General features: G+C 42.7%; 1 long non-coding RNA gene across 1 annotated transcript in view; it reads right to left on the bottom strand.

Annotated features, from left to right (window-relative positions):
* Positions 1 to 26,753, bottom strand: part of LOC137206456 (uncharacterized) — a 32,554-nt gene that overhangs the window by 4,778 nt on the left and 1,023 nt on the right. The gene's annotated exons all lie outside the window — the stretch shown is intronic.

Genomic DNA, 26,753 nt, shown 5'->3' with positions numbered 1-26,753 from the left:
GTGTGATTCTGAACTTGCTGAGTCATCACCTGTTCCAGCCATGCTCTGGAGAAGAGTGCTATTAATTATACTCTCCCCGGCCAGCCGGGCACAGGAGGCTGCGTCTGTGTGTTCTCAGGGAAGCTCAAATATAGCTCAGGCTCCTCCACTTCTTTTGCTGAGTGTGCAGCATCTTCACGTCTAGCAGCCCCAGTGAAGAATGGGGAAGCTTCTCCTGGGAGGTTAGGGTCTGAAAAGGCACTAAAACCAGGGATGTCGGCAAGGCCCGGCTCAAGGAAACAAGATCTCTATTCCTACTGCCTCCTGCGAGGTGGGTACCATACTGCCACCTGCTAACTTCCTAGTTAGCAGGTGACAAAACTCGCTTGAGGTCCAGAGGGTGGAGTGACCATATGTTACATTATTTGGTTGCATGCAACCAACTGGACTCTATAACTGGGGAAAAAAATAATTTGGGGCCCTCCCTGGTGGCACAGTGGTTAAGAATCCGCCTGCCAATGCAGGGGACACGGGTTCGAGCCCTGGTCCGGGAAGATCCCACATGCTGCGGAGCAACTAAGCCCGTGTGCCACAACTACTGTGCCTACACTCTAGAGCCCATGAGCCACAACTACTGAAGCCCACGCGCCTAGAGCCCGTGCTCCACAACAAGAAAAACCACCGCAATGAGAAGCCCGTGCACCGCAACGAAGAGTAGCCTCCGCTCGCTGCAACTAGAGAAAGCCCGCGTGCAGCAACAAAGACCCAATGCAGCCAAAAATAAATAAATAAATAAAATTTAAAATAATAATAGTAATTTGGGGGACGAACATAATATGGCTCACAGAATTGCATAAGAGGATAAAAAACCAACTTGGACACAAAGGCAGACAGAATTCCAGGGGGTCTGGGTGGCAGAAGCAAGCACTGGGTGACAGCTTGGGTCATGAGTCTATTCCACGGTTAAAGGAGGGCTGGACACCTTGACTGACAGTCTTTCTAAATGGTATTGGGAAGAGTGATTTTTTAAAAGATTTGTTGAAGTACAGTTGATTTACAATGCTGTGTTAATTTCTGCTGTACAGCAAAGTGATTCAGTTATACATATATCTACATTCTTTTTCATATTCTTTTCCATTATGGTTTATCACAGGATATTGAATATAGTTTCCTGTGCTCTACAGTAGGACCTTGTTGTTTACCCATTCTATATATAATAGTTTGCATCCGCTAATCCAAAACTCCCAATCCATCCCTCTCCCCTTCCCCGCCCCCTTGGCAACCACAAGTCTGTTCTCTATGTCTGTGACTGTTTCTGTTTCATAGGTAAGTTCATTTGTGTCATATTTTAGATTCCACATATAAGTGATATCATATGGTATTTGTCTTTCTTTGACTGACTTCACTTAGTATGATAATCTCTAGGTCCATCTATGTTGCTGCAAGTGGCATTATCTCATTCTTTTTTATGGCTGAGTAATATTCCATTGTATATATGTAGGGAAGAGTGGTTTTCCTGAAGCATCCTGAGGGTTCAAGTACCAGAAGATTGGCAAGAGGAAGTTGGGTGGTACAAACAAACAAACAAACAAAATGTCCCCTGCAAGTAGTATAGAATCGGTCAAGGGCATGGGTTTGGGGAGCTAGCTGACCTTAGTTAAAATCTTAGCTCTGCCCTTTACTATCTGCCTTTGGTCAAGTCAATTAACCTCTTTAAGCATCAATTTCCTCACCTGTGCGTGATGGGAGTGAGACATGTTTAAACCCAATAGGATATAAGCTCTTGAGGGTAGAGATTTTTGTCTTTTGCCCCCGCTCTTATATCCCCAGCGCCCAGACTAGAGCATGGCTTGTAGTTGATGTTCAATGCATGTTTGTTGAATGAGTGAATGAAATTTACATTTGTCCCAGAATACCTCTTAGGTAGTGAACTATTTTGTTGGAAATCTAATTTGATAGAGGGACTCGGAGTGGAAAGTGAGCAGCCCCTGCTGCCTCATTGCCTCACTCCGGGGAGGGAGAAAGAGAGGGAGGGAGGAGATCGAGGCAGACACTGATGGAGTAAGGAGACGTCCACTCTGTAGACTCTTCCTGACAGGCTCCCCACCAGCCTGGTGACCTGTGTGCTCCCATCAGTCACCTGCCCTCATCCTCACAAGCAAGGCTCTTCAGCTGAAAACAACAACCCCATGTTGAGGGCAGGAGGGATCCGGTCCAGCTATCTCCAGGGCTCCAGCACAATGTTGGCATATTCAACTCGGCTCACAGGTCTGACAGGTTAAGACGTCTGAAAGTCACCACCCGCTACATTTCACAGTGAACTGTGGCAAACAGAATAAATAACAGCCCTGTGGAATGTGTGGCTTATTTCAAAAAGCACACACTGCAGGACTTCCCTGGTGACCTGACGTCGACTCTCAGTCATGTTTTTCATCCATAGCTTGACAAGGTGAAATTCTAAGCTGTTTGGTTCCCCAGGGCCATGGCAGAAATACAAAGCATAAACAAAAGAGGCAAACCTTGAAGAAATCAAGATTTGGGTCTCTTTGATCCCTCTAATAACCAGGACCTTTGCCATATTGTTCACCACCCTCAGAAGCATCACCATCGCCAAGCCCCCAATTACCACCACCACTACCCTTTTCCACCACTGTTACTCCACCATTATTACCGCCACCGCCATCACCACCACTTCCCACCACTGTTACTCCACCGTTATTACCACCACCATTTACCATTTAGCCTAGCCCACCTTCAACGTGTTCAGAACACTTACATTAACCTACAGCTGGGTAAAATTATCTAACACAAAAACTATTTTATAGGAAAGTGTTGAATATCTCATGTGATTTATTGAACACTGAACTGAAAGAGAACAGAATGGTTGTCTGGGTACAAAATGGTTGTAAGTGTATTGTTTTTTTACCCCCACGATCTCATGGCTGACTGGAGCTGAGGCTCACTGCCACTGCCCAACATATCACTAGCCTGGGAAAAGATCAAAATTCAAAGTACAGTTTCTACCGAATGAATGTCACTTTCACACCACCATCAAGTTGAAAAATCATAAGTCCAACCATTGTAAGTCAGAACTGACAATATTCGTGCTCCAAAGCTCTCTGTGGGATCAGGCTGAGGCTAGACTTCAAATGAGTCCACATTTTTGGCCTAGCTTGGCCCTGTCCTATTCTGCTTCCTTCATTTACTAACAGGGTTCACCTGAGAAGTCCCTTGATCAATCACTTGTACAAGAATCCCACTTCAGACTTTGATAAACCCCACGTAATATACACTACTACCACTTTGGTGACTGTTCTAGTGGACACATTTTGGATTGCTTTCCCTGCCCATACCCCTCCTGGAGGGAAGTCCACCTGCACGGACAGGGCTGTGCTGGAGCTGGCCAGCTCTAGCTCATGAGGGCCAATCGCCCACATTCTTCCCAACTCTGTGTTCAGGGAAATCACACTGGTAGCTTGAAATCAGCCATGGTGGCAGTACTTACACCATGGAAATTGGCAGAAACATCTTGCTGTTATTGTTTGTTTGCTTTGGAGTGCTGGTTGTTAAATATTTACCAGCATACCACTCGGCACAGGTTGGCCATACAATTGCAAACCCTGGTTGGAATTCCAACCCTAAGTTGTAACTTAAGGGGCTGAGATAGACTCCTACCCCTGGGGAGACTTACCCATAAGCTGCCAGTGACGTACGAATTATGTGGCCTGGTGAGAAAAAATGGCTTAGGCCAGCAGATGTCTAATGGAATTGGGAAATCAATAAACTGTGGCAATTAGAGTTGAATAAAGATAATCATCATAGCTACTATTTATTGCAGGCTAAGCTAAAGTTGTGATGCACTAAGCACATTGACTGTGTTATTCTTTTTTTTTAGCTATGCCACGCGGCTTGCGGGATCTTTGTTCCCCAACTAGGGATTGAACCTGAGTCCTCGGCAGTGAAAGCGCAGAGTCCTAACCACTGGCTGCCAGGGAATTCCCTGTAATTCTTATAACACCCCTTACAGGAATATTATCATCCCCTTTTATCAGATTGCACAAGTTCAAGGAGGTAAATTCCTTGCCCAAGACCCCATAGCTTGGTGGAGGAACTGGAATTCAATCCCCTGTCTTTCTGCCTTCAGAGCCTGTATTCATAACCACTCATGAAGCAGAGCTGGGGTCTCAGACAGGCAAAAAGCACAGACACGGTGATGTTATGAGGGAGTAGAAACTAGAGGAAGTAGAATGTACTCATCAGGATACTTGGCTTCAAGTTGCAGGAACCAATCTTGAACTAGATTCAGTGAAAGAGTTCTTCATTGGTTCAAATCGGAGGCCGAGGTACAGCTGAGGCTGGCCTTAGCACTGACTCAGAGAAGAGTCTGGAATCCAAAATCAACCATTTTCCTTTCCCCACCTCTCTCTTTTTCTTTTGCGGTACGCTGGCCTCTCACTGTTGTGGCCTCTCCCGTCGCGGAGCACAGGCTCCGGACGCGCAGGCTCAGTGGCCATGGCTCACGGGCCCAGCCACTCCGCGGCATGTGGGATCTTCCTGGACCGGGGCACGAACCCATGTCCCCTAGCATCGGCAGGCGGACTCTCAACCACTGCGCCACCAGGGAAGCCCCCCACCCCACCTCTCTTTTTCCCTCTCCCTTTTCTCCATCTCTTTGTTTCTCTCTGCCCCTAGGAGGGGCTGAGAGAAGCCTATCCCAGCCACCCCGGGCCCTCAGCCCCATCTGATTGCAGACAAGAGTTGTTCAGGGCACCCAGAGGGTAGTGGGATCCTGATCCCAGGGATTCACGCCCAGGCGATTCTCTGATCAATGAAGAGACAGAGAGATCCTGAAGAGTCTGAACAATCTTATGGATTGGGAACGGTTGCCAAAGTTCATCGTCTTTCCCACGATTGAAACTCTTTCACCCACAGTTCTTCCTGGGCAGCAGGTGCTGTGGGGTGGAAGGGACATAGCGTAGGTTTGATGTCACAGAGTCCTAGATTCAGACAGTGGCTTTCCCATGCACACCCAGGGCACTGCCTGAGCGATATGTGATGGTTAACTGGCTTTGGGTAAGTCACTTCCCTTCTCTGAGTCTCAATTTCCCCATCCATAAAATGGAGAGGACCGTGGTACTTAACTAGAAGACTTGTGAAGATTCAGCGAATGAGGTGAAGCACCAGGAACACAGATGGTGCTCAGTCAACGTTCATTTCCATACCCACTCTCTTTTCCAGTGGAATCAGCTCTCCTCTGTTCTGCCATTTCCAACTGGGCTAGTGGGGTGGCCTCCATCCTTACCCAGGGCTGTAGGGTAAAGGGAAATATATTATATTAAAAATATCTGGATGAGGCCCTAATTCTTTGCTAGCAGTTACATAAATCCCAAAGTCATCTCCATCTTTCTCTGCCCTGGCTAGCCTCCAGAGCAATTAAACATTGATGCTGTAGCTATACTTGTCTCCTCTTCCCTCTTCCAGCCTTGGACATCAATTCTCTTGATCAAATAAAAAATTTAACCCTCACATTTGTGGAGGTCTTCGGTTTATGAGCACTTGCAGATTCACTGTTTTCACATACTTATTATAGGAACTAAAGCAATATGGAAAAGTACAAATAAGAAAGTTTAAAGAAGTAAGGTGATCAATTTCAACATTGCCAATGGTGAGTCATGTCGCAGTCGTGTGCCACTGATAAGATGTAATGAGAAGGACATGTCACTTCTGTGGTCTTCTTCCCCAAAACCTATAACCCCAGTCGAATCATGAGAAAACATCAGACAAGCTAAAATTGAGGGATAGTCTACCAAGTATCTGACCACTACTCTCTAAAAGTGTCAAGGCTGTGAAAGACAAGGAAAGATGGAGAAACTGTCATAGGCCAGTGGAGACAAGGAGACATGACATCTAAATGCAAAATGGTATCCTGGTTTGGAAACTGGGACAGAAAAAGGACATCAGTGGAAAAATCTGAATGAAGTCTTTAGTGTAGCTAATAGTGTCATACCAATTACCAAGTTAACTTCTTAATTTTGATAAATGTACCATGCTTATGTAAGATGTTAACATTAAAGGAAGCTGGGTGAAGAGCAAATGGGAAAATACTTTCTGTACTATCTTTGCAACTCTGCCATAAATCTACAATCATTTCAAAACTAAAAGTTAAAAAAAAACCCAAACAAGCCTGAAATTTGCATAATTCAAATGAGATGAATATCATGCCAAACATTTTTCAATGCATGTATACAGACAGATCATCAGAAATAATTGTATAAAAATTGTTTCACATTATAATACTCTTCTTAAATTTTGAAATATATTTTATTTATTTTACTTGGGTTTAACAGTATTTTAAAGATGAAAGAATTTCTGAACTTTAGATAGCTGTTTTTCTACACCAAAAGAGATATTAGCTCCCCAAATGACCCTCTGGAAAACATCAAGAGGTTGCAGCCATCATCATTTTTAACCATATATTTCAATTATAGATGGTGACTACCTGCAGTGAAACATTGGCACTGTTACACTTTTCCCCAAACGTCCTGTTTTGTATTAGTTATGTTATTATTTTTACATTGTTGGGTGAATCAGTTAAAGATTGCTTTTAGTAATGAAACCTGAGCAGAAAACCCGCTGAGCAGACAGCAGCTTAAATAAACAAATAGTGAAGAGCTAGGCAGTTGCTGTTACTGATTCAGTGCCTCAAGGATGTCAGGACTGGGTTCTCTGCAATTCTCCAAGGATTTTCCTCACGATTGCAAAACAGCTGCTGCAGCTCCAGCCATCATGTTTTTGTTCCACTAAGGAAGGAGAAAAGACTCTAACAAGAAAGGAAGGCTTTCTACAATTTCCCAGTCTATACCTCATTGGACATCACTGTGTTAAATGCCACCTCTAGCTTCAACAGAGGCTAGGAAATGTTGGATTTGGTTTTTTTTTTTTTTTTGGATTTGTTTTACTAGGAACATTTGATGGCCCTAATAAAATCGATGTTTCTTAGGAAGGAAGAAAGGAAGAACTGCTATTTCTCAGTTATTTTTTCTTATTTTATATTTAAGCATATTTAATATTTATAATATTAAATATTATAATATGATATACCAAAGCTTCTTTATACTTAAATTCATTATTTTGATTCACCTCTTGGTTGGCAGGATTTCATTGTCAGTGGTGATCTCAGGAAGTGCCCACCCTAATTTCTCTACGGCCCTGGAATCAAGACGCTAAATGGAAAGAAAGAGTTAAATGGCCCAAACCTGGCTCCCTTATTCAGGCAGAAGCTGTCCCTTTAAAACAGGCAGCAGAGGTGTCTCACTGATGCCAGAAAGACTTGACTGACAGCCAGTGTGCTCCCTGGAGGCCTGATGTCATCGCCAGTGAGCAGCAAGGCACCCAACTGGCAGCGGAATAAGGAGTTATTGCTGTGACTGGAATGGGAGTGAGAGTGCAGTACCCACCTAGCAAGATTTTAAAGTTGGAGGGATTTGTCTCAAGGGCATTGCTTTTAGTCCATCCCAGCTCTTCAGGGCCTGTCGCTCAGCTTCACTTTTCAAATAGGGCTGGGCACTGGGCTTCTCTCCTCCCTTCTTTCTGTCCTTGGAACCATGGCATCCTGCCTGCAAGACCAGACTTTAGGAGGGTGCCCAGGACTGGAGACCCTTGAGAAGCTCTGTCCACCCCCAGAGTCCCAGGGCTGGACCACAGATGGTTCTCATGTGCATGTCCGTCTCCCCTACTCCCCTCCAATAATAAACTGGGCATTTTTTTTTCTGATTGTAAACGTAATACAGTCTTATTATTAAAAAAAAGAAAGGAAAGAATAATCTAAAGAATAAAATGAGGGACTACCCTGGTGGTGCAGTGGGTAGGACTCCGTGCTTTCACTGCTGGGGCCTGGGTTCAATCTCTGGTTAGGGAACTAAGATCCTGCGAGTCGCGTGGCATGGCCAAGAAAAAAAAAAAAAAAGAATAAAATGAAAATTATACTTAGCAACCATCACTGCTAACATTTTTCTGTTCTTTTCCTCCAGGATTTTTTCTATGCATTTATGAGTTTTTTTCCTTTTTTAGTGAGATATAAAGTTTAGTGACATATAAACTTTCATAAAGCACACATTTTAACTATACAACTGGGTACACCAAGTTGACCACAACCCAGCTCAAGATCTAGAATATTTCCAGAGCCCCAGCATGCTTCCCAACCAATGACCACCCCCCACCCCAAATCTTGATCACCATAGGCTTGTCTTTCCTATTTTTGAATTTCATAAAAATGGCATATATGCATCTTAAAAATGAAAATGTGACATCCTTTTTTTTTCATTTAGTATATACTATGACTGTTTCCCCATATCCTTATTTTTTCACAACTTATTTTTAATGGCTATGTATTTTATCATATGAGTCTACATGATTTATTTAAGTATCCTTTAATTCTTTTTTTTTTTTTTTATCCTTCAATTCTTACACAATGAAATGATTTCTGAATTTTTGCTATTTTAAGGAGTACCATGCAGAGCATCATTTTTTTTTTTTTTTTTTTTTTGCGGTACGCAGGCCTCTCACTGCTGTGGCCTCTTCCGTTGCAGAGCACAGGCTCCGGACGCACAGGCTCAGCGGCCATGGCTCACGGGCCCAGCCGCTCCGTGGCATGCGGGATTCTCCCGGACCGGGGCACAAACCCGTGTCCCCTGCATCGGCAGGCGGACTCTCTACCACTGCACCACCAGGCAAGCCTGCAGAGCATCGTTTTTATACACACTTTTCCAGAGGGTGGTATAGAGAGGTGGCTCAGTGCATGGCTTTTGGAGTTAGAAATCAGGGTTCGAGCCCCCAGCCTGTCACTTACCAGTTGCTTGAACTTGTGCAACTTACTACAGCTCTTTGAGCCTCAGTTTCCCCACCTGAAAATGGACACAATAGTACTCATCGTATGTTGCTGCAAAGACTAAATGAGTAAAGTGTCAAGTTCTTAGCATATTGTTTGGCACAGAGTGAACAACCAGTAAATGCTAAGCTGCTATTATTCATCTTTGTGTTCATTTCTAATTACTTCCGTAGGAAAACTTCCTAGAAATAGAAGTGATGGATCAAAAAGAGTGCTGTCTGTAGGGTTTTTAATACAGTCTGCCAAATTGCCCTCCAGATAAGCTGGGCCAATTCACAGAGCTACCAGCTGTGTGTGAGAGTGCCCTTTCCCTACTCTCTCAACAGTGAGTATCATCATTAAAAAAAAAAAAGAGAGTAAGAAAGAACAAAAAGCAAGAAGAAGGAAAAAGAAAACAGAAACCTTGCCAATCAGATGGGGGGGGGAATCCCTTATTGTTTTGCTTTCTAGTGAAGTTGAACATTTTCTTTTTTTATATTAGCCATTTGTTTTTCTTCATTTGGAAATCTGCCTGGTCGGGTGTTTTGCCATTTTTTTCTCTCTGGGAATATGCTGGTGTTTCAACAGCAGGGCCACTATTCAATTCAAGAGGTCTCTGTTCCATCCTGCACGGGCTGCAGTCCCTGTAAGAGGGCTTTGGCCTTGGTCCCTGTTCCTAAGTTTCCATCTGGGTGGTCTACCTAATCTCCTAGTTCTTCTCTGCTTAGGCTTCTGTTTCGTGCTTGCTAGGATCCCAGGATATCTGACTATTCTTTTTCCCCACCCCTTGCCAGCCTGCAATGTGTAGGTGCCCAGAGCAACTAATAATACAGTGTCTGTTTTTTCCTTTAAAATGTTTGCTCAATGTTTGTTTAGAAGAGAGGCTGGGTGATGCATGAAGGAAGAGCTGAGAAGGAAGACTCCTTGTGGCAACAAGCAAGTCCGCTCTGTCCCGGAACTTGCACATCTGCTTAATGAAACTGGCTCCCTGCAGTTAAGCAGACCCATCTTCCTTAGAAGGCAGTTTAATAGTCCAAAGCATCTCCTCTCTCTCCCAACACCCAAGTCGTTTTTGAAAGTATCACCTTCAAATAGGTATAGTGATACCCCCGAGAGGAATTCAGGTCATTATCATTCTCTCTGTCTCATTTCACATCTAGAGTTGTTTTAGAGCCCCAAGGATGCTCGGCACCTTCTGTAGATTGATACTCTTGGCAACTTCCCATTTCACTAGTGCGTTACTGGTTTTGCTTGGTTCTCGCAGGGCCCTGGGTTTCTGAGATCTTTCACCTTGCCAATGAGGTGATCCAGGAAACACAGTCATAAGGGCAAGTATATAGAAAAACTTGGCTGTCCTGAAAGAAGATACCATTCCCATCTATTAAACTGGAGAAATTTTTTTAGAAAAAGAAAAAAGAGAAAAAAAGAAAATGAATTATCTAGAAATTAACTGGGCCAAGCATGCCAGAGAGAATGTACTAAAGGAGATTTTTACCTCCTGGATAAATGGAGAAATATACTATGTTTGTGGAAGGAAAGGCATAGCATTGTAATGGTGTCAATTTATGTAATTCTCACTAATATTTGGGGGAGAGGAATTGGATAAGCCAATTCGAAAATTTGCGTGGAAGAATAAGTTTCCACAAGTAGCTAAGACAAGTCATCTCAAAAATAAAAGCAAAGGTGGGAAACTTACTCTACCAGACATTAAAACATAAAGTTTAATTTTTCAAAGTGTGCTATAAATGCTAGACCAATGGAACAGAAGAAAAGAATCCAGAAACAGACTCATGTATATGGATATTTGGTATGTGATAGAGGTGCAGGGGACATGGGTTCAATCCCTGGTCTGGGAAGATCCCACATGCTCCAGGGCAACTAAGCCTGTGTGCCACAACTACTGAGCCCACATGCTGCAACTACTGAAGCCTGTGCGCCTAGAGCCCGTGCTCTGCAACAAGAGTAGCCCCCGCTCGCCCCAACTAGAGAAAGCCTGCTCACAGCAACGAAGACCCAACGCAGCCAAAAACAAAAAAAAATCTAGCAACCCAAGAAAAAAATAGGCAAACTCACTTTCTGAGGAAGTTACGTAGTAAATAAACATATGAAGAGAAACTCAATTTATTAGTAACCAGAGGAAGAAAAATTAAAACAACAATGACACACTGCTTTACATTCATCAGACTGGCCCCTCCCGCCCCCAAAATAGATAATTTCAAGTGTTGAGTAGGATGTAGAGAATAAAGAACCTAATGCCTTGTAAGTTAGCACAGCCATTCTGAAGAGTAATTTCAAAGTATGTAGTGGAACCAAATCCATTTTAATCTATTATTTTTCAAATTGTGAGTCATGGCCCATTAATATGTTAAATAATCTGTTTAGTAGGTCGTGATCAACATTAAAAAAGGAAAGTTGACTTAAATAGAATAAAACACATCAGAATGCTTTTGTCATGATATGGATAAGTATTATTTCATGAAATTTTTGTTTTACTTGTATGTGTGTGTGGGGAACCTTACCAGATTATGATATAAAATGTATTTCTTATCATGGCTCACAGTCAAGTAAATTTGAAAGACACTGCCAGCCCTACCATCCAGCAATCCCTCCTCTGCTTAGGCACTCTAGCAAAAACAAAGAGATAGCATAAAGATATCCACCACAGCATTGCTTATAATAGCAAAGTGAAGGCAGCCACATCAGTCTGAAAACGTATTTATAAAAAATGAAGACAGGGGCTTCCCTGGTGGCGTAGTGGTTGAGAGTCCGCCTGCCAATGCAGGGGACACGGGTTCGTGCCCCGGTCCGGGAAGATCCCACATGCCGCGGAGCGGCTGGGCCCGTGAGCCATGGCCGCTGAGCCTGCGCGTCCGGAGCCTGTGCTCCGCAACGGGAGAGGCCACAGCGGGGAGAGACCCACGTACCGCAAAAAGAAAAAAAAAAAAAAAAGAAGAAGACAAAAATTAAACAGTAGTTACATAACATAGAGTTAACAGTAATCTCAAAACCAGTATTGGTTGAACAAAAAGGGACAATAGAATAAAATACATAACACAATAGAATTTACATGAGGTTTTAAAAATGCCCTCCCAAAGCAATATCATATATTGTTTGTGGATACACATACATGTAAATAAATGTTTTGAGGATGGATTGTCTAAGTTTATACATGTGACACATCCGAGTGAGTGGGTGTCTGGTGGGAGCTGTGAGATCATGGCATTGTGATGGCAAACAACAAAAAAAATCACATGAGCTAGTTTTAGAGAATGGGGAATAGTGTATCGGCTCCTGGAGAGAGTAAAGAGTGTTCCAAAATTGTTAGGGGAGATTTGTCAATAGTTATTAAAGGCCTTGGAAACATGCATCCTTTTGACCCAGTGGTTTCACTTCTAGTGAACCCATTACGGGTGTGTCAGCAATTTAACTGGGAGAGTATTTCTTTCTTTCTTTCTTTCTTTGGCCACACTGCGCAGCTTGTGGGATCGAACCCAAACCCGGGTCCCTGGCAGTGAGGGCATAGAATCCTAACTACTGGACCATCAGGGAACTCCTGGGAGAGTATTTCTTTAAATATTAACATGAGCGTAAAAAACAGTAAGGATGAGTTAAATAATATGGAATGTTATTCAATAATTTAAAATAGTGACATAGAGGTATTTATTGCTGTGGGAAAATGTTTATGATAGAAAGCTAAGTGGGAAAAAAACAAAACACAGGCCATGAAACTACTTAGGGTGTGAGACCTTTGAAATGCACTTACATGAAAAAAAAAAAAAAACGGAAGAAAACATGTCAGGTTTAAAAATGGCAATCTCTGGGTGGTTTAATTAACAGGATTTTCCATTTTTCCTTTGTGCTTAGTTTTTCCCTAAATTTCCTAAAATGTGCAAAAATTATTTCATAAGAAAATTTACTTATTTTGATTTGAAAAGTGAGCAGGCTATCCAGATGATTTGTTAAATGGAAGGAACTAGTCCGAGAAGAGAACCAGGCACAAAACTCTCAGGATGGGACACCCGGAGATGGGCAAGAAGGTCAGAAGCAGGGAGGGTGAGAAGAAAGGCCTAGAGACCAGAGGGCCTTGCGGTGGTGACTTATCCAGACTCTGCAGTTTGGGGGCTTGGCTGGAAGGGAGGTGTTCAAGATGCAGGGTCTTGTCCCCAACTCCAGCCCAGCAGCTGGAACACTACTTCCTGCAGGCTCCAGACTCCCAGTGGCTGGACCCCAACAACTCCAGGCCTTGATTTCTCATCACTCTCCTGTTTGCCAGGCTGGAAGCAATGATCACCCAAGTGTGGATATTGAACTCTGTCCACCAAGTGGACCCTGAGCCACTGTCAGCCTCAGCTGGGTGAAGACAGAGGGAAGTAGGGCAGGGTTCCTTGAGGGTCAGATGCCATAGCCTCAGGTCTACAGGGTGCATACATGAGCCAAGAAAATGGTCAGCACTGGGATGGAAAGAATGTCTTAGTATGTACAGTAGTTCCCCCTTATCCGTGGGGGATACATTCCAAGACCCCCAATGGATGCCTGAAATTGCTCAAGTACCAAACCCTGTATATAATTTTTCCTATACGACATACATATGATAAAGTTTCATTTATAAATTAGGCACAGTAAGAGATTAACAACAATAACTAATCATAAAGTCGAACAGTTAAAACAGTATACTGTAATAAAAGTTATGTGAATGTGGTCTCTCTCTCTCTCAAAATATTGTACAAATTTCATGTCTTTTCCATCATAATGAAGCACTTATCATGCACTGTGGCCACAAACTGCAGTTTGCGATGTGACAGCAAAACTAGCACACATGTCTTCCCTGTGGCATGTGGGATCTTAGTTCCCCGACCAGGGATCGAACCTGTTCCCCCGGCAGTGGAAGTATGGAGTCTTAGCCACTGGACCGCCAGGGAAGTCCCTAGCATACATTTCTTTTTCCTTCTTCACAATTTCATGGATAGAAGATTCATTCTTACTGTAGATCTTAGCAACTTCAGTATGTTTTTTTCCTTTCCTTATAAAGCCAAGACCTTTCACCTTTCCATTAAAGGAAGCACTTATGGCATCTCTTTGGTATATCCGAATTGCCAGCATCACTGCTCTTGTGCTCTGGGGCCATTATTAAGTAAAATAAGGGTCGCTTGCACACAAGTACTACAACGTTGTGACAGTCAATCTGATAACCAGGACAGGTGGCATAAACTGGGCAAAGGGATGATTCATGTCCAGAGTGGGACAGCGTGAGATTTCATCACACTGCTCAGAATGGCATGCAATTAAAAACGTATGAATAGTTTATTTCTGGAATTTTCCTTTTAATATTCTTGGAGCTACAGTTGACTACAGGTAACTGAAGTTGCAGATAAGGGAGGAACTTCTGTATTGTTAAGTATCAAATTACCACAAACAGTCTTGAAAATGCGCATGCGTACATTTCTTGTCTCACAGTTTCTGTGGGTCAGGAGTCAGGACAGGGCTCACTGCATCCTCTGCTTCATTACGAGGCTGCAATCAAGGTGTCAGCCAGGGCCGGGGTCTCATCTGAAGGCTCGAAAGGGGAAGAATCTGCCTGGTTAGAAGCAAGTCACAGGTTGCACCCTCTCTCAAGGGTATTCGTGGGTGCCCTGTGTCTGGGTACGAATCCAGGAGGCAATGGTCATCTTAGAGTCAGCCCACTACAAAGGACAACCTAGAGAAACCAAGCCTAAGCAAGATGGTCTGAGGCTAAAGAGTGGGATGGGGACCCCCAGTGGTAGGATGACCAGTCATCCTGGTTTATCCAGAACTGTCCCAATTATGAAAGTACATCCTGGGAAACCCCTTAGTCCTAGGGAAACCAGAAGTGTTGGTCACCCTACCTAGAGGAACAGATGATTTTCGATCATCTCCATTTCACTGAGAAAGTCTTCATTCAGTGCTACTGTGTCTTATCACTTCTCTAGAGTGTCAGTCAGTCTTTTATCAGAGAGACTGCTGACTTCAGATCAAGCCTTCTGCAAGCCGCAGTATCTCCCTATAATTTAATATTGTTTCAGTTTTGTCCTATTTATTTACTCGGTCACCTTCTATTTATGGTAAGTGATACTGGTTCTTCATCTATAGTAGTAGCATAAAATTTTCATCTCAGATAAATGTATCTAAACAAGAAGTCAATTTAAGGAATAGTAACAAAATAGTAACATTTGTGGCTTATGACTACTGCACAACTCAAGAAGGCCTATACCACCTTCCCACTCCTCTCCATTATTGCCTTTCTGATTGCATGTTGTACCACCTTCCCCCTTCATTCATCTACACCAGCCACACTGGCCTCCTTTCCTTTTTCCCAACACACCGGGCATACTCCCACCTCAGGGCCTTTGCACTTGCTGTTTCCTCTGCCTCTAACACTCTCTGGTTATCTGCATGATTTACCCCTTCAGATCTTTGCTCAAATGTCACCTTCTCCTGAAGCTTCCCTGGCCATCCTGCATAACGTTATAAATCCTTCTCCAGACACTCTCAATTCTCCTTCTCTACTTTATATACATTTTTTTTCAACATCACTTCCGACCATCTAAACACGATACACAGTTTTTTACTTATTGCTCTTCTTCATTTTCTGTTTCTCTCCACCAGAGTATCATCTTCATGAGGACAGAAATTTTTTGTCTGTTTGGGCATTATTTTCTGCTCTTCCTGGGACCTAGAGCAGTGCCTGACTGAAAGGAAGTGTGCAGTAAATATTTACTATCCAAGGGCTCTGTGATGTGTGAGTGAGTCATCCCGGTTCAGAGGTACAGGGCTGGGGATATGGCTACCATTACCTTCCTCGTCCCCCACATGTTTCTCCCATGGTCCAGGAGAAACCTGCATCCACTTTCCTCCCTCCTTCCTGCACCTTTCTTCCCTGAATCAGAAACAAAGACACCTGCCATTAAAATCCACATTTAGAGGTGTCCTGGAGAAGCTCTGGCTGAGTCTGGGGTTACTTGGTTTCAAGAAATAAGACAAGGAGTGGGTTTTATTGAAGGGATGCCGGGCAATGTCAAAGACTCATTGGCACGAGATATAGTCAGGTGAGTGCATCCGCTGGGATGCTTTTTGGTGACTGGAAACAAAATCAGAAAGCTCAAAGCAGTATGTATTAAACAGTAATGAAATGTACATGCTAACAATTACACTAAGCCACCTAAGTAGGGCAGCTCCAAGGTTGGTTAATTCAGTGGCTCAATGACATCATTAAGGATCTGGGTTCTTTCTTTTACCTGCTCTGCCATCCAATTTTTCAGGTTTGTCCTAATTTAGCTTCCCTCCTGGTTGCAATAACTATATGCCCAGCAATGGAAAAGGCAGTGTTTCTCTCTAATGTGTTTATTTTTTAACTGTGAGGGAAGCTTTCCAAGGAGCTGCTTGTCCCCAAAGTTTCACTCACATCACGCTGGTCGGAATCGAGTCATATGCATAAACTAAACACTGGCAGGAGGAATGGCTGTGTAGTGGAGGGTGAATTACCCAGATAAAAACAGAGGAAGGGGCAGGAAGATGGACTTGGGTAGGCAACCCAACATGTATGTTTCAGACAATCTCATGAAGAAATGAAATTGAGAACTGAAAAAATCAAGGCACCAAGTTTGTCCTTTCCCTATTTCCACAGCTTGATTTTTTCTGTTCATCTCTACAGAGCTTTTTTTCACCCTCTTGCTTCTCTGGGAAATCTGGCTTTCCTCGCCCCACATGGCCCATGGCCCCGACAAGGCTCCTTTGGCCCCAACTTAATTTCTCCTCGCAACTCAAGTACAAGACTCAGTAGTGAATATATTAGGCAGGATAGACTAATGGCTGCAACAAAGAAGTCTAAAATCTCAGTGACTTCAGACAATAAAGTTTTATTTCTTGCTGATATTGCAGTCTAATTTGCATGTGGTGTGTGCGTGCTCTGCTCTCTGTAGTCATTTAGTCACCCAGTTAACTTCTGTTGGCTCTGCTGTCCTCTAAGTTTTGGAGCACTCTCCATTCAGCTGGGAGATGGGGAAAGCTCCAGGGTTTTATGGGACAGGCTTGTAAGTGACATCTATCACTTCTATATTCCATTATTCAGATCTGTCACGTGGGCTCCTTCTAATTACAAAGGAGGCTGGGAAGCACAGTCTAGCAGTGCCTATAAGAAAAAGTTACAGAAATCGTATGGACTCTATGAACTCTGAGAAGACTTTGCCTCAATTAGTTACTCTGTTTTATCAAGATGGTAACCTGAGCTAACAGGCGGGAAAACGTAGTCTTGGGAAGGTCAGCGTCTGGGGGATGAGATACTTTTTAATTCTGCCGTGAAATCTTTTTTTTTTTAATTGAAGTATAGTTGATTTACAGTGTTGTTTCTCATGTACAGCAAAGTCATTCAGATAGGTAAATAGATAGATTCTTTTTCATATTCTTTTCCATCATGGTTTATTACAGGATATCGAATATAGTTCCCTGTGCTATACAGTAGGACCTTGTAGTTTATCTATTTTATATATAGTAATTTATACCTGCTAATTCCAAACTCCTAATTTATCCCTCCCCCACCCCTTCCCCTTTGGTAACCATAAATTTGTTTTCTACGTCTATGAGTCTGGTTCTACTTTGTAAGTAAGTTCATTTGTATCATATTTTAGATTCCACGTATAAGTGATATCATATGATAGTTGTCTTTCTATTTCTGATTTACTTCACTTATTATGATAGTCTTTAGGTCCATCCATGTTACTGCAACTTCTACCATTAAATCTTTTTTAAAAAAATATTTATTTATTTGGCTGTGCAGGGTCTTAGTTGCGGCACACAGGATCTTCATTGTGGCGTGTGGGATCTTTTAGTTGCAGCATGAGAACAGTTAGTTGCAGCATGTGGGATCTAGTTTCCTGACCAGGGATTGAACCCAGACCCCCTGCACTGGGGGAGAGTCTTAGCCACTGGACCACCGGGGAAGTCCCTGTCATGATATCTTACACGCTAGTGGAGGATACAACATTTCAGATGGGCAGTTTTAGTTAGTGTCAATATGTAACACGCATATACTCCTTGAATTTACTTTGCCACTTCTAGAAATAGATTCTAAGGAATTGATAGGCCAACAGCGCAATGAGATATATGTGGGGATGCACTTCACAGAATTGTTTATAATATTCTAAGTTAGATACAGCCTAATTGTCAATAACAAAGGAATGATTAAATTATAGGGACATAGAGACATCCCCATGATGGAACACTATACATATTTGTTGATACTAAAATATATCCATGTAATAATGAATAATTTATAAGAGGTGACAAAACCTGATCTTGTTTATGTAAAAGCGAATGAAATTTTCTGCATGATGAGAGGTCTGGGAAGAAGTTCATCAAAATGTTTGTCATTTATATCCAAAACACGCACCCATATAATCCGTGATTGATGACAAAGGGGCCACAGTGGGGAAAGATGGTATTTTCAATAAATGGTATTAGATCAGTTGGATCTTCATGTGGAAAAAAAAATAAACCTTGACTCTTTACCTTGCATTATACATTAAAACAATTTAAAATGCATCATAGATGTAAATATGAAAACTAAAACTCACTACAAAGCCACAAGAATAAGTAAAATTTAAAAAGATGAATAATACAAAGTGTTGGTAAGGATATAGAGCAACTGGAACTCATCTATTGTTGATAAGAGTGTAAATTGGTATAACTACTTTGGAAACGGTTTAGAAGTACCCATTAAAAATAAACACATGAGGGCTTCCCTGGGCGCAGTGGTTGAGAGTCCGCCTGCCGATGCAGGGAACACGGGTTCGTGGCCTGGTCCGGGAAGACCCCACATGCTGCAGAGCGGCTGGGCCCGTGAGCCATGGCCGCTGAGCCTGCACGTCCGGAGCCTGTGCTCCGCAATGGGAGAGGCCACAACAGTGAGAGGCCCGCGTACTGCAAAATAAATAAATAAAATAAACACATGACCACACTATATCTCAGTAATTTGACTTGTAGGTATATATCCAAGAGAGATGGGTGCATATATTATTCATCAAAAAATGTTCATCATAGTAGTTCATATATTTGTTCATTTATAATACAGTCATTTCTTGGTATTCAAGGGGGATTGGTTCCTGGACCCCTGTGGATACCAAAATCCATGGATGCTCTAGTCTCTTATTTAAACGATGTAGTACAGTCATTCCTCCATATCCGCGGGTTCCACACAATGTAGAAATCTGCTGTATCTAACCAAGAATATTATAAACAACTCCGTGAAGAACAGCCACAAATGATGCAGAAACTGTGGAAACAGAGGGCCGCCTGTAGTCATAAACTGGAATCAACCCAAATATCCATCAATTAGTAGAATAAACAAATAAATTGTGGTGTAGTCATATAATGGAGTACTATATAGCAATAAAAGAGAATGAATTAGAATTATGTGCAACAATATGGATGAATCTCACATCCACGATGATGAGAAAAATGAATTAGAAAGAAAATTAAATAATGTATGATTCCATTAACACGAATGTCCAAGAACATGGAAAATGTTGCAAACAGAGGAGGAGAGAACACTTTCCAACTCATGCTATGGAGACCATGTTACTCTGATCCCAAGTGAATGGACTCTCACTCCTGCTATGACTCATGAACTTTTTTTTTTTTTAATAAAGTGTTTTTTTAATTTATTTTTTGACTGTGTTGGGTCTTCTTTGCTGTGCATGGGCTTTCTCTAGTTGCCGCGAGCAGGGCTACTCTTTGTTGTAGTGCGCGGGCTTCTCATTGCGGTGGCTTCTCTTGCTGCAGAGCACGGGCTCTAGGCGCACAGGCTTCAGTAGCTGTGGCGCGTGAGCTCAGTAGTTGTGGCACACGGGCTTAGTTGCTCTGTGGCATGTGGGATCTTCCCGGACCAGGGATCGAACCTATGTCCCCTGCACTGGCAGGCAGATTCTTAACCACTGTGCCACCAGAGAATTCCCCCTTATGTACTTATTTATTCAGTAATAACTGCTACAAGGATGAAGTAACATCATGGATGGGAAAGCAGTTTGGAAACTGCCCCTTTTTTGAAGATGGGGAAGTAGAGGACCAAGAGGACATGAATGCCATGGTTAAGGAAGGACACATGGCACAACAGTGGGAGAGAGGCCACTCTCCTGGTATCAGGATAGGATGGGTATGGGACGATGGAGGAATATCCAGCTACTTCTCAGTAGGGACCATTGGACATGGAGGTGAAATCAGAGCTGCCCCACGTAGCATAATTTGTTTGGCACCAAAAGTTTTCTTTATGCCCACTTTCCCTTAATCTTAAGAGCTTGTTATAGCATCTTGAGGGAAGAGATCACTCTTGGAAAATATATTGCAAATGAAGCTCAGATGAATTCCAAGAGGCCCCATCCCCAAATCTTTTCTGTCCACCTGCTTTTGCTGACCATCTTGGATGCTCAGCCTTTGTTAGTTAATAATAATACTCATGGGTGATTTGGACAGGGGCCACGCATTAACCCGTGATATCACATGAATTCAGCAGCAAGTGCTAGGTTTTATGCTGACTGATTCCTTTCTGGCTCAGGAGAGCTTTTGGGTGCAGAGTGGGAGGCAAGGTGGGAAAGGCCCTTAACTGGGGCTACTTCTGAGAGGGACAGGTCTAAGTGAGACTGGTGAAGAAGAAGGAGAAGAAGGGGAAGAAGGAGAAGAAAATTGATGGTGGCTAATATTTTTTTATTAAAGTGAAGTGGATTTACAATGTTGGGTTAATTTCTGCTGTACAGCAAAGTGATTCAGTTATACATATACATACATTCTTTTTCATATTCTTTTCCATTATGGTTTATCACAGGATATTGAATATAGTTCCCTGTGCTATACAGTAGGACTTTGTTGTTTAACCATTCTATATATAATAGTTTGCATCTGCTAATCCCAAACTCCCAGTCCATCCCTCCTGCACCCCTCCTCCCCCTTGGCAACCACAAGTCTGTTCTTCATGTCTCTGTGTGAGTCTGTTTCTGTTTCGTAGATAAGTTCATTTGTCTCATATTTTAGATTCCACATATAAGTGATATCATATGGTATTTGTCTTTCTTCTTCTGACTTACTTCACTTAGTATGATAATCTCTAGGTCCATCCATGTTGCTGCAAATGTCATTATCTCATTCTTTTTTATGGCTGAGTAATATTCCATCATATATATGTACCACTACCACATCTTTTTTAGATGATGGCTAATATTTATTGAGCTACTACTATTTGCCAACTATCCTATGAGGTATATTATTAGTTTTCCTGATTTACAGATGAGCAAACTAAAGCTCATAGAGGTGAAACAACTTGCTCAATATGACACAGCTAGTGACTTTCAGAGGCTAGTTACTTCCAGAGCTCATTTTCGAACTCCTGACTATCCAACCCGAGGGAGTTACTCACAGAAGTGGAAAGAACATCCAAACCAGCTTGGACTCAAAAAGATGTCAGAGCAGGGAGGGCATTTAGTGGTCATCCTGTGCCACTCCCCTTTTGACACTTGAGGCCCGGAGAGAGAGACTGGCTTCCCCAGGGTCACACCAGGAACTTTTGAAAGAGCAAATCTTAACCTTGCTCTAGGCTGCTAGATCCCAGCTGCTTCCTCCTTTTGATCTGGGTGCTATCAAAGGAGAGCTTCAGATGTCAAGGTTGCCTGGTGGGAGAAGGGGTACAGTAGGAAAAGGTTCTGGGTCCTGGAAAGAAGAGTCCACTGTTTATACCCAGACAGGGCCTCCCTTGGCTTGGGAGAGCAGATGATGGCTTGTGAAATGGCAGGTGATTGTTCTGGGAAGCTTAGGCTACTTCCTCACTCCCAGGAGACTGGATATTGACACATGCTCCCACTTAATCCCTGTTGCTGGACTCAGAGTTAACAGGGAGTTAGCGTGTAGCCCTGGCCCAAGTAACACACTGACACTTCAACTATTTACGAATTGTTGATACTCACACCTTATTAGGTGAAAAATGTATTTAAATTTTTTTGTTCAGAAAAATACATGCTCATGGTAAAAAAAAACCTACACCATAGAGAAGGGCGTAAAGCAAAATATACTGACTCCCACCTGAAAGTTTTCTTATTTCCCAGAGGAAACCATAGTTAATAGCTTCTTGTATATTGCTCCTGAACTTTGCATGTCTATTCAAAGATATTTAAATATGAATATATATGTATATGCATATATACACATATGTATATAAACACATACACACAGATGGGATCATACTATATATACTATTCAGATTTTGCTTTTTTATTTAATTGTATATCTAGGGTATCAGTGCATATGGAGACCTACATTGTTCTTTAAAATGACTGTAGAATTCCCTGTATGGATGTACCATAATTTATTTAATGGGCCTATAGCTTGTTTCCAGTCTCTTGCTGTTATAACAATGCTGCAACAAACATTCTTGTACATATTATACATGTGCATATATGCAGGTAAATCTGTAGAATAAATTCATAGAAGTGGAATTGCTGAGTAAAATGGTGAATTTCTAAATTAAATGATTTGTAGATGTGAATATTTGATAGATACCAACAAATTAATCTCCAAAGATTTTCCATCAATTAATATATACGCCCACTGACAGTGTGTGTTTGTGTCTATTTCCCTGCTCCCACTTCCATACAGTTTATTGTCAAGCAATTTCTTCTTTGTTAGACTGATAGGTCAAAAATGATGGTTCACTTTTATTTTAATTGACATTCCCTTAATTGTGAGAGATACTGAATAACATTTTGCTATTTATGTCATTTACAGATTATATTTATATGTCTGTGAACAGTCTGTTCAAGTCCTTTCTCCACTTCCTATTGGAGCAATGGCCTTTCCATATTGTTTTGTAAGAGCTCTTTATGTATTGAAGAAATTCATCTTTTTTTTTTAGCCTTTAGAAAACTTACTGTAGTTTTATAATGTTTTATTATCTGATAGAGCTTATTGTCTCTCATTATTCTTCCCTACTCTCCCCAACTCCACATTTCCTGACAATTTTTACATGTTTGTTTTTCCTTATGAACTGTAAAAATCAGCTTGTCTAGTTCCAAAGGTTCTTTTCCATTTTTTTCTCCATTATTTCTAAAACTCTTTTACAGGCTTATCTTATTTAGCCTTGAAGCCACTGAATGAGGTTTGTGGGCTCATTTTCCAAATGAGAAAACTGAGACCCAAATTGTGTCTTAGCCTTGCCTAAGGTCACACAGGAGGTTTCTTATGGCAAGAATCTGCCCCTACCTCAAGAACCCTGCCTCCTCCTCCACCCCCTGCTTTGTGTGTGTGTGTGTGTGTGTGTGTGTGTGTGTGTGTGTGTGTGTGTGTGTTGGTTGGTTGAGGATGACTCAGGAAGTATAGCAGCCCTTGAAACAGAGGCGGCCCAAACCAGGTGTGCAATAAAGCCTAACTTAATTCCTTCTGTCTTCCTATCTCTAACGATCTCTCTCCCTCTCTTTTGTTCTCCGCCTCTTGTGTCTCTCTGTTATTATGTCCCTCTTTTCTAGTCTCTGACTCTTTCTACCCTTTGTTTCCTTCTTTCTCTGTCTCTTGTCCAAAGGGGTGGTTTATTGGGGCAGAAATCACCTCCCTTAACCAGTTCCTTTATTTCTTTTTCTTTTTCTTTTAAGCATAAGTTCCCTCACCAAATAGTAAGTGAAGATGCTCTTGGTGGACAAGAGGAAGGTATGTTCCTGCCCCACTTCGCTCCCTGTTCCCTCACATGCTTGTTTCCTGCCGTGAGAGCACATCAGGTTCTTCCCCAGAGGGAAAACAGAGGCTGGTAGTGATAGGAACGAAGTGACAGGAAGCAGTGGATTGAGCCCTGCAGTGACAGTGGGTCCTGGCTTTGTGTCAGCTCTGCCTGACCCTCGAGATGACCCAGGACTGGGCCCTGCCATTCTGAGGCTTTAGGGGATCCCCTGGCGTGCTCCATAACTGTGCATAGCTCTTTGCAGTTTTTAAAGGGCAGGTACACTCAGAATCTCCATGAGGGAGGTGGGGCAAGGGTGCTTTATCCATTCTGTGGGTCCAGAGCAGGCATAGGTTTTATCCAAGTTACACAAGAAAGTGGTGGCAGAGGCACTTAATGGCCTCTGCTGTACTAGGACCCTCCCACCCAGCTTCTAGCTGAGCCCTGACCCTTAGTAAAGTGCTGATGAGAATTTGCTGAAATATACTGTCTGCCACAATGATGATGATAATAGTTAATATAGAACGCACTTACTATGCACTATGCAATGTGCTAAGTGTTTTATATGCAGTATCTCACTTAACTCCCCCACTTCCCCACTCCCAGCCCCATCAGGTATCATCCGCATTTTATAGATGAGAGAACAGAGACACAGAGAAATTAAGTAATTTGTCTAAGAGAGATAACTATATAGCTAGTAAATGTTAGTACAATTGAGATGAATGGGCAGGTGGGTGGATAGTTGGATGGATGGATGGATGAATGGTTGAATGGATGGATGGTTGAATGGATGGATGGAAGCATAAAGTAATGGTTAGGATGGTTAGGTAGTAGGCTAGGGGACTTGGAGTTACTAAAAGATCTTTATTTGTCCATCCCCATCAGCTCAGTCATGTATTAGCTACTTAAAGGCAAAAATTAACCCAAGGAAATATGAGTCCCCTCTCAAGCTGTCAGTCCACATAGAGAAGTCCACACACAGCAGCATTCACACACAGTCACGGATAAATTCACACTGACCAGGATGTAGGGAGCCAGATACACACACACGTGGACAAGAACAGAAATCTGACATTGATACCTAAATATAACCAACACAGCCCAGTTACATACACACACATGTAGACACTGATACACTAAGAGGTAAGGCAGACACTGAGAAGGACACACTTTTAATAGGAGACACCAGCACATACTCACTCAAGCAGATACAGACCCACACAAAGATTGGGACACATGGCTCATGCACACAGAGGATGGATAAGTGCTCTCTTGTGTCTCTGTCTCCGTCTTTCTCTGTCTCTCTATCTCTGTCTCTGTCTCTCTCTCTCTCACACACACGCACACACACACCAGTGCATACAAAGACCAGGAGGCATGTTGTATTTAAAGCCAGTCTGGATTCACTTAACACAAGGATATGCATCTTGCAAGGACATGTTTAGAGAAAAGGTCATTCACAGACAAGGACACAGATATGCAGAAGTGCCCATCTATTCAGAGACATACACACACAGATGTTTTACACACACACACACACACACACACACACACACCCCTACCCCAACAGGCAGAACACGAACAGGATCAGTCTTTTTCTCGCTGACAAAGCAGCAACCAGGGCCCTCTTGGGTTTAGCTACATTCCAGCACCTTTTACTTCTAGAAAGGTACTCACCCGGGTCTTGCTATGCATGCAAAGTTTTGGGGCCACTTCCCTCCGTGCTTCATCTTAGAGGAGAGATGCTGGAGAGGAGGAGTTCCATCCATACATGCTGTTTTCTCTTGATGCGGCAAACCTTGGCAGTGCCTCTGTTCCCCTTTCCTTCCCCATCCCCACCCATCCAGCCTGTCTCTTAATCCTGCCTAAGTTATCTTAGGAACTTTCTCAGGCTCAGCCCTTCCTGCCCTCTCCTCAGCCTTGGCCCTTGTTGCCTTCCCCTCAAGGCCCACAGCCTTCCATCTGGCCTTGCTTCCCCTCCTCCTCCACTTCACCTTCCCACGGGACATTCTTTCTCAGCCTCCCCTGCCATTCACATTTTAAAAACAATCAGTGTCTTTTTGGTTCAGATCAGGATTTATCTGAAGAGAAGGAGGGAAGCAACCCTCTAAATCACTCCAATCCATTCCTCGCAGAGCAGCGCCAGAGATGATTTAAAAATGCAAATGTGAGGGCAGTGACTTTATTTCATTTGCTGGTATATGTATATCCCCAGGGCAAAGAACAGTGCCAGGCACATAGCAGGTGCCATTTTCAGCTAAAATGTCACCTCTCCAAAGAAGTCTTCCTAGATTCCCTCGGTTTGGGTAAGATACACACACACACACACACAGAGACACACACACACACACACACACACTTGTAGGTGCACACACATGAACACACATGCATTATAAAGTATGTATACATATATATCTTGCAAATGATATATATATGATATATACATAATATGTCATATAGGTATCATATATATCTCTTATAAGTGTCAAGCTATATATATATATATGTATGTATGCATATTTTCATGTAGACTTAATCTAATCACATGAGCACTTGAAAAGCAGAGAGTTTTCTCAGTCCAGTAAGCAGAAGGGAAGTTAGAGGGATTCTAAGGATGAGAAGTGTCTGACATCCTAATATATGACCTCGAAGATGGAGGAGGCCATGTGCAAGGACCAGAGAGCCGCTTCTAGGAACTGAGAGTGACTTCCGGCCAATGGCCAGAAAAGAAATAGAGGCCTCCATCCTACAGCCACAAGGAACTGAATACTGCCAACAACCTGAGTGAGCTTGGAATCTGGCCGATATCTCGTGAGGCCCCAAGCAAAGAACCCAGTTGAGCCTGTTCAGACTTCTGACCTAGAGAATGGTAAACTAATAATTTTTTTTTAAGCCTCTTTGTTACACGACAACTGAAAGCTAACACACGTGTTATCTTAATCCTCACAACCACCCAAAAGGGAGGGTTTGCATCCCCCTTGTACAGATGAGGAAACTGGCAGGTGAGGCAAAGGACTTTGCCTTAGACCACATGCAAGGATAGCGCCACAGTCTGGATCAAAACTCTGTGCTCTTGCCATCTCAGCAGGCTGCTTCAGGAAGCAGATGTGGAAGCAGCTGGGAGAAATTAGACATCTGGGCCTGACTAGGTGGGGACTGAGGTCTTGGGTCAAGGCCAGGGAATGGAGTGCGGGTTTCCGATTGTGA

Source organism: Pseudorca crassidens, chromosome 15 (genome assembly GCF_039906515.1).
Source record: "Pseudorca crassidens isolate mPseCra1 chromosome 15, mPseCra1.hap1, whole genome shotgun sequence".
NCBI classification, from domain to species: domain Eukaryota; kingdom Metazoa; phylum Chordata; class Mammalia; order Artiodactyla; family Delphinidae; genus Pseudorca; species Pseudorca crassidens.
The sequence above is the reverse complement of the archived record's forward strand: the minus strand, read 5'-3'. Positions and strand labels throughout refer to the sequence as shown.